The sequence below is a fragment of the Carica papaya genome, chromosome 1, assembly GCF_054855325.1.
Source record: "Carica papaya isolate Zhongbai chromosome 1, ASM5485532v1, whole genome shotgun sequence".
Lineage (NCBI taxonomy): Eukaryota > Viridiplantae > Streptophyta > Magnoliopsida > Brassicales > Caricaceae > Carica > Carica papaya.
The window spans coordinates 17,789,146-17,808,224 of NC_142309.1; the positions used below are offsets into that span (position 1 = coordinate 17,789,146).

The following is a 19,079-nucleotide window of genomic DNA, read 5'->3' on the forward strand; positions in this document are numbered from 1 at the left end:
TCAACTTGAGCCTGCTTTATCAAAATCCAAATTCTTTGATCCATTTGATTGAAAATTTCTATTTAATATTGTTTGGTCCTAATATAAAATCTTCCTTGTTTACATACTTAACATTTAATGAAGATATTATCCCTACTTGGGATATATTCCCAAATATATAGATATGTTTACATACTTAGATAAGCACTCTCAATAAAATATTTTCCATGAATATTACCTAATTTCATTATTGATTTATTTTAAGATTAATTACCCACATCAAACTAGTAGAATTTTCTTATCTAGTATTTATGTGTTAATAGAATTTTCTTAGTTGGAGCTTATGCATGTGGCCCATATAGGCTTAGTATTAAATTATTTATAGGACTTTAACCAATATAATTGATTTATTATGACTAAACACTTTTCATTCATCATCATGATTTATTTATTGCATCAATAAATTGGATGAACATACATGTCACCAAGAGTGTCATCTAATAGATATATCACAACTCTTACAATGTATAAAAATTTGATCATGAAATTTAGTAGTTTGTCCATGGATGCATAATTACCATATAGTTAACTCATTTCATTTATTGTATTTCAGATTAACTCAAGATATGACTTATACCAACCATTATTTAACTGAATAATTGGTATATTTCTTCTTGTACAAGAGATTGTACTTCCTTGTACGTTTTTAATTAAATGTTATTTATATTATTTTAAAATTAATGTGTGTATATTAGTTAATTAACCAACACAGGTATTTATTCAAAATAGACTCATAATTGTCAATGTAAAAACTAACTCGCATAAATATGACATAATTGAAGGTATTCCCAGAGATGATCATGTTCTTATCGAAGCATGATTATGTGACTTTAATATCTTGTTTTCTTATATTTAGACGTTACCTTCGTCTTGAGTTAATGAGTTAAAAATAAATTACTTAAAATATTTTCTCCTATTACAACTCTTAGAATAGCGGGTTGATTTCAACTTAAAACTAAAAATAAATGCATAGATAAAAAAATTATGTTATTATTGCACTATTTGAAAGTACCACAACGCTACAATGAAAAGGAACATGACGAAAACCCAAATGCTAAGGCATCAGATATCTAACATAAATAAAATAAAACAAACTGCAAGCATTGTGTTTACAACTCTTTTTAATTTCATCCTTCCGAGACTTGGTCAAGAAATGCACTTAGTAGAATCTTATTTTTCCATTTCCTTGAATATATATATTGGGATTATCGTTGAGCACATTAGATATCGTGTTTGGGTCGTTTACTACATGAGGCATCATGTTTTATTTGTTATGAATTATAATCATCTAAGCTTCTTTAGTAACTTTCTTCTTCAATTCCTCAAAAGATGTCTTTAAATGCTCAAGTTGTGAGAAATGCATTTCCTGTTTTTGACCCATCCACCAACACTTACTCTCACATATTTTTTGTATTTCCTTAAGCTCTGCGTTGCGATTTTTCGCGATTTCCAGTTGATTCATGACCTATTTTCTAGGGTCGTCCCCATACCCCGTCAGGTATGGGCGCAAAAACCATGAACCTCAATACCCCATCCGGTATGAGGGTGAAACGGGCCGTCCCCATACCCCGTCGGATATGGGCGCCAAAACCATATAACCTCAATACCCCGTCCGGTATGAGGGTGAAACAGGCCGTCCCCATATTCCATCCGTTATGGGCGCCAAAACACATAAGGTCTCCATATTCCGTCCGATATGAGAGACCACGTTCCCGGTAGGGTTCCCTATGGACCTAGTCCGTCCACCATCTCCCAGGATATCTAGTCAGGTTGTCCACATTATCCATTTATCAATTCACATAACCTTTTTCTCATTTTTATTGGTCTCAATTATCCAGTCAAACATAAACATGTAAATCAGTAATGAACACCAAACAAACAACACAACATCAAGTTCACCATAATTCAAACCATAATAAATGAAATCAGGATTCATGCATACGAAATCATAAAATAACCACATCAAGTACCATACTGCATTTAAATCTGTAAAATAGATGAAACAACAACTGACCGACAAATACACCAGATTCAGGCTCCATTAGCAACCTTAAGCAATTATACACATCCATTAATTTTATGAATACTGTTTTATCATTTATTGAACTTTAATACCGTGATAGGAAATAGGGTGAGAAATCCTTACTTGTTTCGGGGTCTGAAATCGGCTGTACACTGGGCCTATGGGCAGTCCCTAGATTCCCTGAATTTTTTTTTTCGGGAACTGAAACACGCTTCCGGTACCTGCACGTGTCCCCAAAAAACCCAAAATCAGACCCAGGGCCCTTTCGGCCAATATCAAAATTCTGGCACGGCGGCTCCGCCGTGCTCTGGCAACAGCATCGCCGTCCGCGGTAGCGATCCACCTCAGGTTGGTCATTTTCGGCCAAACTTGCATTGGTTCCTATGATAAAACAACCCTAGGGCCCTCGGTGGGCCAAAAAATTACGAAAAACCGAGACTTACTGGCGGTGGAGCTCTCGGGTGCGGCAGCTTCTCCAACGCGAGTCGCGATTTGATGTTTTGCTCCGGTCAACCTGTAGAGAGAAGGACAGTGATCACAGTGGTGTAAAAATTGCATCGAACGAGAACCGGGAAGGGCCTCATCGGAGGCAAAAATTGAGGGAAGCCGCGGCGGCGCTGCTGGACTTCAGTAATATTTTTCGGCCGATTGGCCGGTGGTTTGGCTCCGATTTGGCCATAAGCAGACTCAGCATCGAAAAACGAGCCAAGGAGAGAAAATTTACCTTGTTTGGCGATCGAAAAATCCTCCGGTGCGGCGGTGGGTGGCGGAGGCCGGCTCCTCCGGTGACTGGTTCTTCTTCTCCGGTGAGGGTACTGGCAACTAGGGTTTGGGGTTGGGTGTGGGCGAGGTTATTTATAACATTTCCCTTTTAATCTCAGCCGTCCATCACGATTTAATCTGGGTTGTCCGATCGCGATTAAAATGGGAATAAATCTGGGCCATCCATCGCGATGCGATTTGAGCCGTCCTTGCACGTGAGATCTGGGCAGTCCGTACGCGTGAGATCTGGGCTATCCGCACGCGTGAGATCTGAACTGTTCGATCGCGTGCACGCGGATCACCCACTTGGCTCTATCCCGCGTGGTCTCCGAGTCAGCTTCCTTGCCACGCAGCGTGTTTTGGTTGGCCGGGGCTGCTGACTGGGCTGCCGACATGGCTGCTGACGTGGCACAACTTTTCTAAATTATGTTTTGACCCCCAGTTTTCGATTTTCTTTTCAAAAACACCCCCATAATCCAAAATTTCACCCCTTTTTCCCAAAATCAATTTCAATTAAATCTCAAAAATAATTTTACCCTATTTTATTACTATTATAATTTTTATTTTAATTAAATTAAATTAAAACCTTATAAATTAAATATTAAAATAGAATAAAATTAAACAAAAATTCTAATAAAAATTATAATATATTAAATAATAAAAATATAATTTTTGGGAGTTACATATACATACACACATATATATAAAGAGACGGAACTATTATATAAATGTACTTTATAGGGTGATTATAGAAGATTAAATATTTTTAAAGATTTGCGGAATTGTACTTAACAAGAATGTAAAATAAACAACACTCATGAAACACACATATACTTATAAACTCGATCCAAGACTAACAATGACAACATTTATAAAGAAAAAAATAAACACGCACACAAACGCACACACAAGAACACCACCTGAAAGTAAGCAAATACAAAACTCAAGCCAATTAAAATCTCAAATTCCCAAATCATTATTTGAAAGACAAGACAAATAAAAACAAAAGACACGATACTGAAACTCTTCAAACTAGCCCTTGATTCATTTCAAGATAATCAACAAACTTAGTCATTAAAATCCTTGACCGCTTCCTAGAACATTCCCTGCAAGAGGAGGCGGCATTGTTTTCGAATTATCACCGTTAGCCACCTCATTTGGATTGTCCACAATGAAGTTCTCATCATCCAATGGATCCGCAAACAGCATCTCTAGAGTGAAGCCATCAAATATTGAGTCTAGATTTGAATCATCTAGCACAATACGTATCATATTTAGAGCATCGGATGTTGTGCTAATTGGATCATTTGGTGCATGAGGCATAGTACTCGGATTAAAAAACTCATTAGGCCCGATATTTGGATCATTTGACAGATTAATATCCATTGTTGCAATTTGGTTCCTGAAGGCATCAGACATTATGTCTGGATTATCTCCTGCATTAAGTGCTGCAATTGGATCATCTGACTCAATCATGACTAAATTATTGAAGAGATCCCTAGGCATGGCCTTTAAGTCATCAACAGGATCTAACGCCATGCTTGAATCATTCAACGGGTTATCCATCATCATTATGTTGGGATTGCCAGAGTCTAGGTTACAGAAGCTACTCAGGGGAGGAGTTGAATTAGTACTGCTGGGGGTATATTCATGAGTTGGGTTGCTGGGCATACTAGGCATGGGGAGAGTATTCAAGGCCTTCATTGCTGGATCTGAGTAAAACATCCTGTCATCCCTTGGAGAACCCTCAGCTGAATTCGAGTTACCTTGTTCCTTCTTTAGCTTCTTTGCAAGTTCGGCAACATCATTCCACAAGGCCTTCATACCAGCATCTAAAACTTCAAGCTCTTCCAGGTTGAATTTGTCCATTGAACGCGTATGCCAAAGCTCTTTCATCAAGCCTTTTCTTCTTTGTTTGAGCTCTTTACCTCGCTTCCTTGCTGCCTGCTCCTTGTCTTGAGCCTGTTATCATATACACATATTCATGTATTTGCAGTATTAGTTAAGCAATTAGGCTAAAGATTTGAAAGTCCAACAAAAAATTCAAAATATATCACGTAACGTCATAGATTTAAGTATTAGTGACTCATGATAATTTTTAGATTATCATAAATGGATATTATAAAAAAAAGATGACAAATAAGTTGCTAACACCTCAGTGATCCTATTGATTATTTGTTGAGTATCATTGTCGTTGTCAGGATCTCGAGCTGGACGAACATCAATACTAAGAAAACGATCAATCACAATATCGATATTAGGATTGCCATAGCCGAAGGCCCTATTTCCAGGGGAGAAAACAGTAAGGCCAACATCTGGTCTACAAAGAGTGCAAAGTTCACTCACCTTCTTAAAAAGGCTACTTCGATGTTTTGAGAAGGTAACTTGGAGACTGGCTTCATTTTCCATCTTTTTTGACTCGATCTTTTGACGACCTTTGCTTTTAGTTGATGTCCCCTCATCTGCCATTGCTAAAATTAAAAATAACAAAAGATAACCTCGACAAATTGAGAAGAAGATAATGGAGATTATGATGAGAGGATGTGAGTATACTATTATTGCAATTGATGATTGTAAACTACGCAAGGTATTTATAAGGTTTGGAGGTACCACTTGAGGGTATCCAAGTTGAGTTAAGTGGATTTACTTAACTTTTATGCATTTACGTTTCTGGCTACAATCCTTTTTTCATTGAAATATAAGGTAAGGAATATCTTGACATAATCCAAAACTTAAATTTATGATACTATCAAGAATTCTTTACCTTTATTACTAGTACATAGTTAAACATTCATTTATGAATTTTGATTTGCTTACATCTCAAGTAAAAAACTTATTCTTCGTCCGTCAATGATCATATGAGCGCGGCGATCTTGGAATATAAAAATAGAAAGTTTACACAAGCATGTTGAACCTAAATTCCCTTTAATGTATTTTCCATATTCATAGTTCATTTAATTATTTTCTATTAAAAAAAAAAAATTTGTTCTTATCACGGTCGTCAAGATGATCTTATTCAACTATTAGTATGTCATTCATTATAATTCTTTTTGAAAATATAATAGATCCTGACGAATTAAATAGTTTATAACCTCTTTCACATTATTTATTATTTTGAATATTAAAATTTGAAAATAATATATTTAAGAGAATGATCGATCTTTCAATCTGTTGCATTTTGGATAGTTTATAATTTTTTTTAAAAAAATATATACATTACAAATTATATCTATCATATAATTTATTACATTTAACTGTGATGAGAATACTATATTGTCCTTTTGAATATCTATATTGAAACTAATATATATGAGAATGACAGATATAATTTTTCATAATAAATTGTTTACATATTTTTTAATAATAACAAAAGCATTCTCATTTTAACATTCGGATATTGAGACTAAACATCAATTGAATTATTTTACATTGTATCAGTGAATCCTGAATTTTTAATACAATCACAAAATCCAAACTCATATTAAAGATTTTTAAAAACTATAATTTGAATTTGATTTGGAATCATAACTCTTTTCAAATTCAGATATGTGGTATTTGTATTGTAATTTAAATTAAATACAAGTTAAAATTATACAAACTCTTAAGCATGCTACCAAATTAAATATATACCAACAGATTTATATATTTCTATATAATGGAATAGGGAAGCGAAATGAGTATGCGGAATAATCTTTTACCTTTTTTCTTCAAAGTCATAGATATACATGTACATATATTTATATATAATGTAATAATTAACTTTCTAAAAATAATAAATTTATTACGTACTTAAAGAGCATTAATATTTTCATATACTCGAGTGTCTTGATACCAAATTCTAAACTCTTTTAAATCTCTCGAGATATAGTTTACAATAAATGTGAGATAAGTGACTACTGTATATACATATATATACATACACATACATACACACATATATATAAAGAGACGGAACTATCATATAAATGTACTTTATAGGGTGATTATAAAAGATTAAATATTTTTAAAGATTTTTCGGAATTGTACTTAACAAGAATGTAAAATAAACAACACTCATAAAACACACATATACTTATTAACTCGATCCAAGACTAACAACGACAACATTTATAAAGAAAAAAAAAACACACACACACACGCACACACAAGAACACCACCTGAAAGTAAGCAAATACAAAACTCAAGCCAATTGAAATCCCAAATTCCCAAATCATTATTTGAAAGACAAGACAAAAAAAAATAAAAGACACGATACTGAAACTCTTCAAACTAGCCCTTGATTCATTTCAAGATAATCAACAAACTCAGTCAATTAAATCCTTGGCTGCTTCCTAGAACATTCCCTGCAAGAGGAGGCGGCAATTTTTTTTCGGATTATCACCGTTAGCCGCCTCATTTGGATTGTCCACAATAAAGTTCTCATCATCCAATGGATCCGCAAACAGTATCTCTAGAGTGAAGCCATCAAATACTGAGTCTAGATTTGAATCATCTGGCACAATACGTATCATATTTAGAGCATCGGATGTTGTGCTAATTGGATCATTTGGTGCATGAGGCATAGTACTCGGATTAAAAATCTCATTAGGCCCGATATTTGGATCATTTGATAGATTAATATCCATTGTTGCAATTTGGTTCCCGAAGGCATCAGACATTATGTCTGGATTATCTCCTGCATTAAGTGCTGCAATTGGATCATCTGACTCAATCATGACTAAATTATTGAAGAGATCCCTAGGCATGGCCTTTAAGTCATCAGCAGGATCTAACGCCATGCTTGAATCTTTCAACGGGTTATCCATCATCATTATGTTGGGATTGCCAGAGTCTAGGTTACAGAAGCTACTCAGGGGAGGAGTTGAATTAGTACTGCTGGGGGCATATTCATGAGTTGGGTTGCTGGGCATACTAGGCATGGGGAGAGTAGTCAAGGCCTTCATTGCTGGATCTGAGTAAAACATCCTGTCATCCCTTAGAGAACCCTCAGCTGAACTCGAGTTACCTTGTTCCTTCTTTAGCTTCTTTGCAAGTTCGGCAACATCATTCCACAAGGCCTTCATACCAGCATCCAAAACTTCAAGCTCTTCTAGGTTGAATTTGTCCATTGAACGCGTATGCCAAAGCTCTTTCATCAAGCCTTTTCTTCTTTGTTTGAGCTCTTTACCTCGCTTCCTTGCTGCCTCCTTGTCTTGAGCCTGTTATCATATACACATATTCATGTATTTGCAGTATTAGATAAGTAATTAGGCTAAATATTTGAAAGTCCAACAAAAAATTCAAAATATATCACGTAACGTCATAGATTTAAGTATTAGTGACTCATGATAATTTTTGGATTATCATAAATGGATATTATAAAAAAAAGATAGCAAATAAGTTGCTAACACCTTAGTGATATTACTGATTGTTTCTTGAGTATCATTGTCGTTGTCAGGATCTCGAGCTGGACGAACATCAATACTAAGAAAACGATCAATCACAATATCGATATTAGGATTGCCATAGCCGAAGGCCCTCTTTCCAGGGGAGAAAACAATAAGGCCAACATCTGGTCTACAAAGAGTGCAAAGTTCACTCGCCTTCTTAAAAAGGCTACTTCGATGTTTTGAGAAGGTAACTTGGAGACTGGCTTCATTCTCCATCTTTTTTTACTCGATCTTTTGACGACCTTTGCTTTTAGTTGATGTCCCCTCATCTGCCATTGCTAAAACTGAAAACAACAAAAGATAACTTCGACAAATTGAGAAGAAGATAATGGAGATTATGATGAGAGGATGTAAGTATACTATTATTGCAATTGACGATTGTAAACTATGCAAGGTATTTATAAGGTTTAGAGGTGCCACTTGAGGCTATCCAAGTTGAGTTAGGTGGATTTACTTAACTTTTATGCATTTACGTTTCTGGCTACAATCCTTTTTTTATTGAAATATAAGGTAAGGAATATCTTGACATAATCCAAAACTTAAATTTATGATACTATCAAGAATTCTTTACCTTTATTACTAGTACATAGTTAAACATTCATTTATGAATTTTGATTTGCTTACATCTCAAAGAAAAAAATTATTCTTCGTCCGTCAATAATCATATGAGCGCGGCGATCTTGGAATATAAAAATAGAAAGTTTACACAAGCATGTTGAACCTAAATTCTCTTTAATGTATTTTCCTTATTCATAGTTCATTTAATTATTTTCTACTAAATAAAAAAAAATTGTTCTTATCATGGTCGTCAAGATGATCTTATTCAACTATTAGTATGTCATTCATTTAGTATAATGCTAGAGATAAGTTAAATTTCTTTGATTATTAGTGAATTTTAATATAATTTCATCGAGATAGTTTATATGTTTATATATTTTTTATGTTCCAGTCTTCTTATCTAGCTTCTATCAGTGGATGCATTTGTGAACAAATTCTTACTACTTGATTTAAACTGAGGAAGAAATTCATCCTTGGCGCATTAATGATCATGACAAATACAAAAATGAAAAGTATACGTAAGTGTATAAAATCTAATTATCTAATATTGAATAAAACAAACTAATGTTCAATAGTTATTCTTTTTCATGCATTTCACTTACTAACAATTCATATAATTGTTTTATGTAAATCAACAAGTTAAGTTTTATCATGGTGAGTAAGGTGATCTTATCCAACAACTAATATGTCGTTCATTTGGTGAAACGCTAGGGGGAAGTTAAAAATGTTTTTACCCTGAATAAATTTGATAGTCTCGTCGATATGATCTATCTATTTATTTTTTATTTATTTATTTCAGTATTTTTGTTTTATTTTTATTATTAGATGCATTCATGAATAAATTATTGCATCAAGTTTCGTTCAATCTCAAAGAAGAAATTTATTAATGGCATGGAAATGATCATAATAGCCATGATCTTGGAACACAAAATAGAAAGTTTATGAAGATTTATATAACCTAATGCTCTTACATCATGCACAAATTAACTAAAGTGAAATAGTTCAAGAGTTTTTGCCTTCTATGCATTTCCCGTATTAACATATCATTTAGTTGTTCTCAAGTAACTCAGAAGGCTCGATTTTATCATGGTCAGAAAGATGATCTTATCTGATAATGAATATGTCATGCACTGGGTATAACACAAGAGAGAAGTTAAATTCTATCGTTATTATTAAATTTGACATAATCTCATTGATATAAACAACGTGTCTATATATTTTTTATATTCCAGTCTTCTTGTTCTGTTTTTGTCCTTGAACGCAATTTGTTCTTCATGCATATCTGTTTGTGTTTCATAAGGCTTCAAAATGTAAACAATATATCATAATAGTATTGCCATGTTAATGCATCATTCAGCAGCCCTTTCCTATTTCTCTTCTTTTTTTTTTCTTCTATTTAATCTTAAATCTATTAGCATGTTTTTCTTTATCGGCCTACTTTGTTGCTCTCAAGATTAATTTTGCTCTCAAAATTGAAAGCAATTTAGTTTCAGTGTACAAAATTAGTCTGAAAATATCTTAACAGTAAATCTTTTGAAATAAAATTTTAAGACTTAATATCACACTTATATACATTGATTAAGCATCTGGTAAGAAATATGTTTTTGTTAGCAAAAAAATTTCATTCTTTGTTACGAGTTTTTTAAAAAATAGTAAGATAAGTATACAAAAATAAGACCCTCGTTAATCAAAATTGAATGGATCACATGATCCGGGAAGCAGAGTCAAATTCTCCTGTATAAATATATATTTGAAACTCTAGTTTAGAAATATGTTCAGACTTAAAACAGAAGAGATTATTGGTTTTAGATTGAAAGATCTTTTACCTGCTGTGGATCGACTTCAGATGGTGCTTGGGTGAGAGCACACTGTACGATAGTTGTCTTCAAGAAAGCTATGACATCTCTATGGAACTAGCTCCTACTAACAATATAACCAATCTATCCAATCCATATGCAGTGTCCCCTCCATTTCAAAAGCATTGCCGGAAAATTTTTTATTCTAAATTCAGTAGTTGTCTTCACATAATAGCTACAATATGATCAACATTTGATACCTACACCAAACTTAGAGCAAAGAAGGATGTCTTCATGTGAAAAAGATATAAATGTAGACATACACGAGTTGTAGATTCAGTGTAAAAATATAGAAAATAGAAATTCAAATGGAATAGAAATAAGAAAAAAATTAAGAAAGAGAATAATATGCTGAGCAGATTTGTGATTCCAACATAGCACCAAATTAAATATAGGAGTGTAATCGCCAGATTTGTGATTAAATACGTATATACATTTCAATACAACAGCACTTATATCTGTACATGCATCATCTTTTTAATGAATAATTTATTTTTATTTTCCCTATCATGTCGTTCTTACAAATTTTTTGTTAAATAAGAATAAATTAACTATATTATACTTTTAAAGTTGATCTATATATAGATCTACTACTTACCTTTTCTACAACCTATATGTTCTATTTTTATTTGGATTCATACAGTTATTTAGTATCATACATACATTTAAATTGTACATAAGAAAATAGTGGATTATAATTTTTATGTAATTTAATTCTTGTGCATGCTAATTATTCCATAAATTTACCCGAAGAACAAAAACTCATGCTTGTGTAATCTAATATCTATCTCTAACCTGAAAGCTTTTGATATTGAAAAATTATAGTATGCTTATCTCAAGCTCTAAACTTTCCTCAATCTCTCGAGGTATGGTGTACAATAAATATGAGATAATAGGTCACTGTATATATACACACACACACACACAGATATATATATATAATAGAGGCTAAACTCTTGTATACATGTGTTCTATATTTTGTATGGTGAATATAAATGAGTAAATATTTTGATAATAATTGTTTATATATTAAAATAATACATATTATGATATGTTATCTAGGTAGCAGTTGATAGTGTCACAACGCATGACAAAAAAAAAAACGCAGTAGAATGTTTGAGATATATACATATATATATATAATCAAGAGCAAAGGGTTTTAAGGAAGAAAACTTATATTAAGAACTAGATGCAATATCACTGAACGATTACAAAATACTTAAACAAATAACATAAAATAAGATGCCTCTTATTTTCTAGAACAAACCCTTACTCGTTAGAAGCTAAAATCCTAAAACCCAACATAATATAAAGACTAATACTGAGGCATTTACTATGCCGGAAAAATTAAAATTTCATTTTAAATAAATAACAAAAGTTTGCTTAGAAGAATCCTTGGCCAAATCCATGATACTGTGGAGGCATCATGTTCGGATTGTTGAATGGAACAATGTTAGAACTGAATCCAGCAGGCTTTGTATCAAAAGGAAGACCTGTTCCACATGAAGAACTTCCCAAAAAAAAAGGATGGTTAGGATGATGATGATGATGAGGATGAGGATGAGGAAGATGAGGATGAGGATGATGATTATTTGGGGTACGAATCACAATCTTCTCAGCATGCTTAGCCACATTCTTCTTCAGCTCATCGAGATAGGCCTTCAATTGTTGAAGTGTGTTAAGCTCATATCTTCCTTGGGAGTCATCCACCAACATTGATTCTCATTTGTCTTTTTCATATGGTTAAGCTCCTCGCCTCGCTTTTTCTCGATTTCGAGTTGGTTCAGAACTTGTACATGTAGTAGAATTAATATATATTATTTATATTAAAAACGTTTTATTAGAAAGGAAAGAAATTAAAATAACCTGAGTGAGCTGCATGTTGAGCTTACGGATGCTAGCGTTCCGATGAGCCTCAATGAGTTTCATGGTTCCAGAAGTAGCTTGTGGTGGATTACCACTAACAAAACGTTCCAACACAGTCTCGACACAAGGATGACCAAAAGAAAAGACCTTTCGACCGAGTGAGAAGACGATAATAGCAATCTCAGCCCCACATAGAGTGCTCAATTCACTTGCCTTCTTGAAAAGTCCGGCTCGGCGTTTGGAGAAAGTGACTTGGAGATTGCTTTCATTATTCATCTTCACCATCTCAACCTTTTGTCGTCCCTTACTCTTTCTCGCCATAGTTACAAGTATTGAATATGTGAAGAGAGAAATTAAAAGAGAGATTAATGGAGAGAAAAAATTGTATTTAAAGAGGGGAAAATGAGTGATATTTATAGGAGATTTAAATCAAGGTTGTGATTAATAAATTTTAGGTAGACATCCTGTACATATTTTCCTGTATTAATAACTTACATCTTTAGGGTTGCTTGAGAATCTTCTCTTTTTTGAAATATACGGTAGGAAAAATCTGGACAATTAAAGTTAAATTTTAGCTGTACTTTTATACAATTTAAAAAATCATCATTGTTTTAGCATTTATAGATACATAGCTAGATGGATATATATGAAAATTGAACCTTCTTGAAAATTTTACATTTTTTTTATGTTATATATATGTATATATTGTAACGGCCCCGGAAATTTAAAATGAAATATATGTATTAAAAATATCAAATGCGGAAGTGTAATAAAAATTTTGATCAGCATCCCTTACACAATAACTAAAACGTGCTCAAAACATGAAATTACAAGCTAACTAAAAGAGATACTCGAAAATAAGAACTATATATATAACTACGGAGTCTTTAGGAGTCCCCTTCGCCGTCTTCCTACGGAACGGGCTCGGGAACAATGTCTTCCTGATCTGAAATGGTTAAATAAGGAATGAGCTACACCAGCCCAGTAAAGACATCACACTATCTCACCGCCACGGAGGTAAAGGTGGGTAGAAAACACAAAAAAGACCAATGGAACATAATTTATAATAAACTCGTTTATTAACATAAAAACCTTTACTGTCCACTTACCTCGGTGAGATCCATAAAACAACATATGAAAGCAATAACATTATCATCATCATGAAATCATATGAACTGTATAACGTAATACTTACCACGCCTTTGCATTTCAATCATTAAACAACACATTCTCCTCATTTACCAGCTTACTAGTATCCATGGGGATCCATAGGGGTCCCGCTACCCGTGAACCCTTAACATTTATAACCTGATTCCAGAGCCGTCCCCATACCCCGTCCGGTATGGGCACCAAAACCATGAACCTCAATACCCCGTTCGGTTTCGGCTGGGTTTTCCGACCATTTGGCTGGTGGTTTGGCTATAGGCAGACTCAACATCGAAAAACGAGCAGGGAGGAAAAAATTTACCTTGATCAGCGGTCAGAAACTTCTCCAGTGCGGCGGCGGGTGGCGGCGGCCGGCTCCTCCAGCGTCTGGTTCTTCTTCTCCGGCGAGCACTGGCGGCTAGGGTTTCTTTGGTCAAGTGTGGGTGGGGTTATTTATACCATTTGCCTTTTAATCTCAACCGTCCATCAAGATTAAATCTGGACTGTTCGATTTCGATTTAATTGAGATTAAATCTGGGCTGTCCATCGCGATGTAATTTGGGCTGTCCGTGCCTGATTGAATCTGGGCCGTCCGTGCGCGTGAATCTGGGCCGTCCGTGCGCGCGGGAACGGATCTGGATTGTCCGATCGCGCGCATGCGGATCGCCCACGTGGCCCGTCCCTTGGTCAGCGTTTCCTTGCCACGCAGTGCATCCTGGTTGGCCGAGGCTGCTGACCGGGCCGCTGACGTGGCTGCTGACGTGGTGCTGACGTGGCACAACTTTTCTAAATTGTGTTTTGACCCCCCAGTTTCTGTTTTCTTTTTCAAAAACACCCCCATAATCCAAATTTTCACCCCTTTTTCCCAAAATCAATTTCAATTAAATCCAAATGATATTTTTACCCAACTTTATCATTATTATTATTTTTATTTTCATTAAATTAAATCAAATTAAATTAAATTAAATAAAAAATCAAAAAAAAATTTAATAATTACAAAATAAAATAAATTAAAAAAAAATAATAATAATAATACACTTGGGGTGTTACAACTCTCCCCCCTTAAAGAAATTTGGTCCCCCAAATTTGCCTCTTACTCTTGGTCGAATAAATGGGGATACTGGGCTCTAAATTCTGATTCCAACTCCCAAGTAGCCTCCCTGGGTGTGTGGTTCTGCCACACGACCTTTACAAATGGTATTTCCCGGTTGCGGAGTATTTTACTCTTTCGGTCCGTGATACCGACTGGTACTTCTTCATAAGACAAGTCCTCTTGGAGTGGAAGCGGTTCATGAGCCAAGACATGAGAAGGGTCCGGGTTGTACTTACGTAGCACGGATACGTGGAACACGTTGTGGACTCTGGAGAGCTCTGGAGGCAGTGCTAGTCTGTAGGCAGCAGTACCAATCTTGTCTAAGATTTCAAAGGGTCCAATATACCGGGGGTTTAATTTTTCCCTCCTGCCGAACCTACTAATTCCCTTGAAAGGAGTGACCTTAAGAAACACCCGGTCACCTTTCTCAAACGCTAGGTCTCTCCTCCGGGTATCTGCATAACTCTTCTACCTACTCTGAGCTGTTTGAATGTTCTTCTTGATTTTAACTATCTTGGACGTGGTCTCCTCTACCAACTCCGGGCTGAACAATCTTCTATCACCCACTTTCTCCCAGCAAATCGGTGATCTGCACGGGTGCCCATATAACGCCTCCTATGGAGCCATGCCGATGCTTGTTTAGTAGATGTTGTTGTAGGCAAACTCTATCAGGGGCAGATGGTCGTCCCAATGGCCCCCGGAGTCAAGGACACAAGCTCAGAGCATATCCTCAAGCGTATGAATTGTCCTCTCTGATTGTCCATCAGTCTGGGGATGGAAAGTAGTACTAAGAGATAGCTTTATTCCCATAGCTTGCTGGAAGCTACTCCAAAACCGAGAAGTGAACTTGGGATCCCTGTCGGACACTACTGTCACTGGAACCCCATGCAATCTGACTATCTCCCGGATATACATCCTTGCCAACTTGTCCAATGAATCGGTCATCCTGATGGCTAGAAAGTGGGAAGACTTGGTAAGTCGGTCAACGATTACCCATATGGCATCGTGTCCTGAACGTGCCTTGGGTAGCCCCGATACGAAGTCCATGGTGATATGTTCCCACTTCCACTCCGGGATCGGTAAAGGCTGAAGTAACCCACCTGGGCACTGATACTCTGCCTTGACCTGCTGACATACCAAACATTTAGATACAAAGTCAGCTATGTCTCTCTTCATCCCATGCCACCAAAACCGGGGTCGCATGCTTTGGTACATTTTGGTGCTTCCTGGATGCATGGCAAACTTCGAGCTATGGGACTCCGTCATGATGTCCCTTTTTAACTCACTGTCACCTGGGACACACACCCTGTCTTGGAAACGAAGTAGTTCATTGGCAGATATTCAGAATTCTGAGCTCCTTCCCTATTCTGCATCCTTCTTGCGGGCTACCAGGGCGGGGTCAACTGTCTGGGCTTCCCTTATTCTCTGAATTAACTCGGGCTGGACTGTCAGGCGGCCCAAACATGTGACTCTCTTCAGATCATGAAGTCGAACTTGTATTGTGGCCCAATTGGTCTGCATTCTGAAACCATCAAATGGGCTAAGATACCTGCACTTTTCCTGCTGAGGGCATCTGCTACCACGTTGCTCTTACCCGGATGGTATAAGATGTCACAATCATAGTCCTTAAGGAGTTCCATCCACCTTCTCTGACGCATGTTGAGATCCTTCTGAGTGAATATGTGTTTCAAACTTTTGTGATCGGTATAGATCTTAAAGGTTTCTCCGTACAAATAATGGCGCCAAGTTTTTAAGGCATGAATGATTGCGGCAAGTTCCAAGTCATGGGTGGGATAGTTCTTCTCATGATTCTTTAACTATCTGGACCCATATGTTATAACCTTTCCATGTTGCATCAGGACACAACCCAGGCCTAGATAGGAGGCATCACTATAAACTGTATATCCTCCCGATCCACTCGGTAAGGCTAGCACGGGTGCAGTGGTCAGCGGCTTCTTTAATTCTGAAAAACTTCTTTCGCAGTCTTCATTCCACTCAAACTTGGTATTCTTCTTTGTGAGTCAGGTTAGAGGAGCTGCTAGACTGGAGAATCCTTCCACGAACCTACGGTAATAACCTGCCATTCCCAGGAAGCTACGGATTTCCTTAACTGATGTCAGCTTCTCCCAACCAAGTACCGCTTCAACCTTTTCAGGATTCACTGATACCCCTTCCTTCGATATGATGTGTCCTACGAAGGCAGTCTGCTCAAGCCAGAATCCACACTTACTCAACTTCGCATATAAGCTATTGTTTCTAAGGACCTGCAAAACTTGGGCCAGATGGTGAGCATGTTCTTCTCTGCTTTTTGAGTAGACTAAGATATCATCGATGAACACGATGACAAATTGATCCAAGAACTCTCTGAAGACCCTGTTCATCAGATCCATAAAGATTACCGGGGCGTTGGTTAGCCCGAATGGCATGACCAGGAACTCATAGTGTCCGTACCTGGTTCGGAAGGCCGTCTTGGGGATGTCTTCTGTTCTTATCTTCACCTGGTGGTAACCTGATCGTAGGTCTAGTTTACAGAAGACTTGTGCACCTTGCAGCTGATCAAAGAGGTCATCAATCCGGGGAAGGGGATACTTATTTTTTATCGTGACCTTGTTCAATCCTCTGTAATCAATGCACAGTCTCAACGTTCCATCTCCCTTCCTTGCAAAAGTAACTCCGGCACCCCAAGGGGACACACTGTGTCTAATAAAATCACTGTCTTACAATTCAGTGATCTGTTTCCTCAACTCTTCCATCTCAATGCGGCTCATGCGGTAAGGAGCAACCGAAATGGGCTGGGTACCTGGCTGTAGGTCTATAGTGAACTCGACTTCTCTGTCCACTGGCAGACCGAGCAGTTCGTCCGAAAACACATCTGGGAAGTCTCGGACTACAGGAATCTCTTGAATACAAATTTCCCTCTTGGGCTTGCCTAATTAGAGAAAACAACAAGATTAAGGCACTAGAAGTTAAGAAAACTTGCCATCAAGGAATACGTACTGAATAATTTTATTAATTTGTAAATGGCTCCTCGTTAGGAGGATTAAATACAACTTTCTTGTTGAAGCAATCTATGGTGGTGTGATACGCCGCTAGCCAATCCATCCCTAAGATTACATCAAAATCCCCCGTGTCTAACCCTATCAGGTCTACACTCAGTTTCTTATTTGCTATCTCCACGGCACAAGCCCTATAGATAGCTTCCCCTAGTAGTGTTTTACCCCCAGCAGTAGACACAAACAACAGTGATTCAAGTTTATCAGGTGATACATTAATTTTAGAAGCAAAAGCATGTGAAACAAAAGAGTGCGATGCACCAGTATCAAATAAAAAATGAGCAATATGGTCACAGATAGTATACATACCCTGTACCACATCCGAGTCAGCGTCGGCATCTTGCTGGGTAAGGTTGTAAGCTCTACCCTGGATAGGAGGCCTCCCTTGATTCTGGTTCCTCGAGCATTCTCTGGCATAATGCTGGGCACTGCCACAAATGCGACAAGTGTTGTTAAGGCGGTAGTAGGGTCGGTCCCCATGATCTCTGCTGCAGTGTTGACAGATTTTCCCACGTGCTGCCCCTGGAGCCTGAGGAGGGGCTTGGATAACTGATCTGAGCCTCTTGTTTGGTTGGGCAGGCGCCGTAGGTGCTGGCCTGCAGAACGGAGCTGAGGGTCGGGAACTCCCTCTTGGTTGAGGACGGGTGCTGAAGCTTCTTTCCACTATCTGTGCCTTTGCTAGGACTGCTGAATATGTCTTGAGCTCTAGTACTACCAAGTGTTGCTTGATCTCTGAGCGGAGACCCGACTGGAATCTCCTGGCCTTTCGGCCCTCATCCATTAATGTCTCCGGGGAGTATCGGCCCAGCTCTAGGAACTTACTAGCTTATTCAGATACTGTCATGTTTCCCTGAACTAGTTGAACAAACTCCGTTTCCTTTAGGTATCGGATGTGCTCAGGGAGATACTCTGCATGGAAGGCTGCTAGGAACTGCTCCCAGGTGACTGGTGTAGGCAGGGTGGCCTGCTTGAGCTCCCACCAACGTCTTTCTTCACCTACCAGCATGAAGGAAGCAAGGGTAGCTCTCTGCTCAGGAACTACTCCCAAGATCCTAAAAGCTCTCTCAGTCTCCGCCAGCCAGTACTGAGCCTCTTCAAAAGAGGATCCCCCTGCAAAGGTAGAGGGGTTCAGTCTCCTGTACCTCTCTATATAGCCCGGGTCGATCAAGGAAGGAGCGGAGTCCCGTGGAGGAGGGACTGGACCCGGCTGGGGATAAACCAGGGGATCCTGTGGTGGCACCTGCTGATATGCTG

The 19,079-nt window shown here is 37.2% G+C and overlaps 1 pseudogene; it reads right to left on the reverse strand.

Annotated features, from left to right (window-relative positions):
• Positions 1-12,050: 12,050 nt before the first annotated feature.
• On the reverse strand, positions 12,051-12,854 carry LOC110821537 (agamous-like MADS-box protein AGL62 pseudogene; annotated as a pseudogene).
• Positions 12,855-19,079: the final 6,225 nt, after the last annotated feature.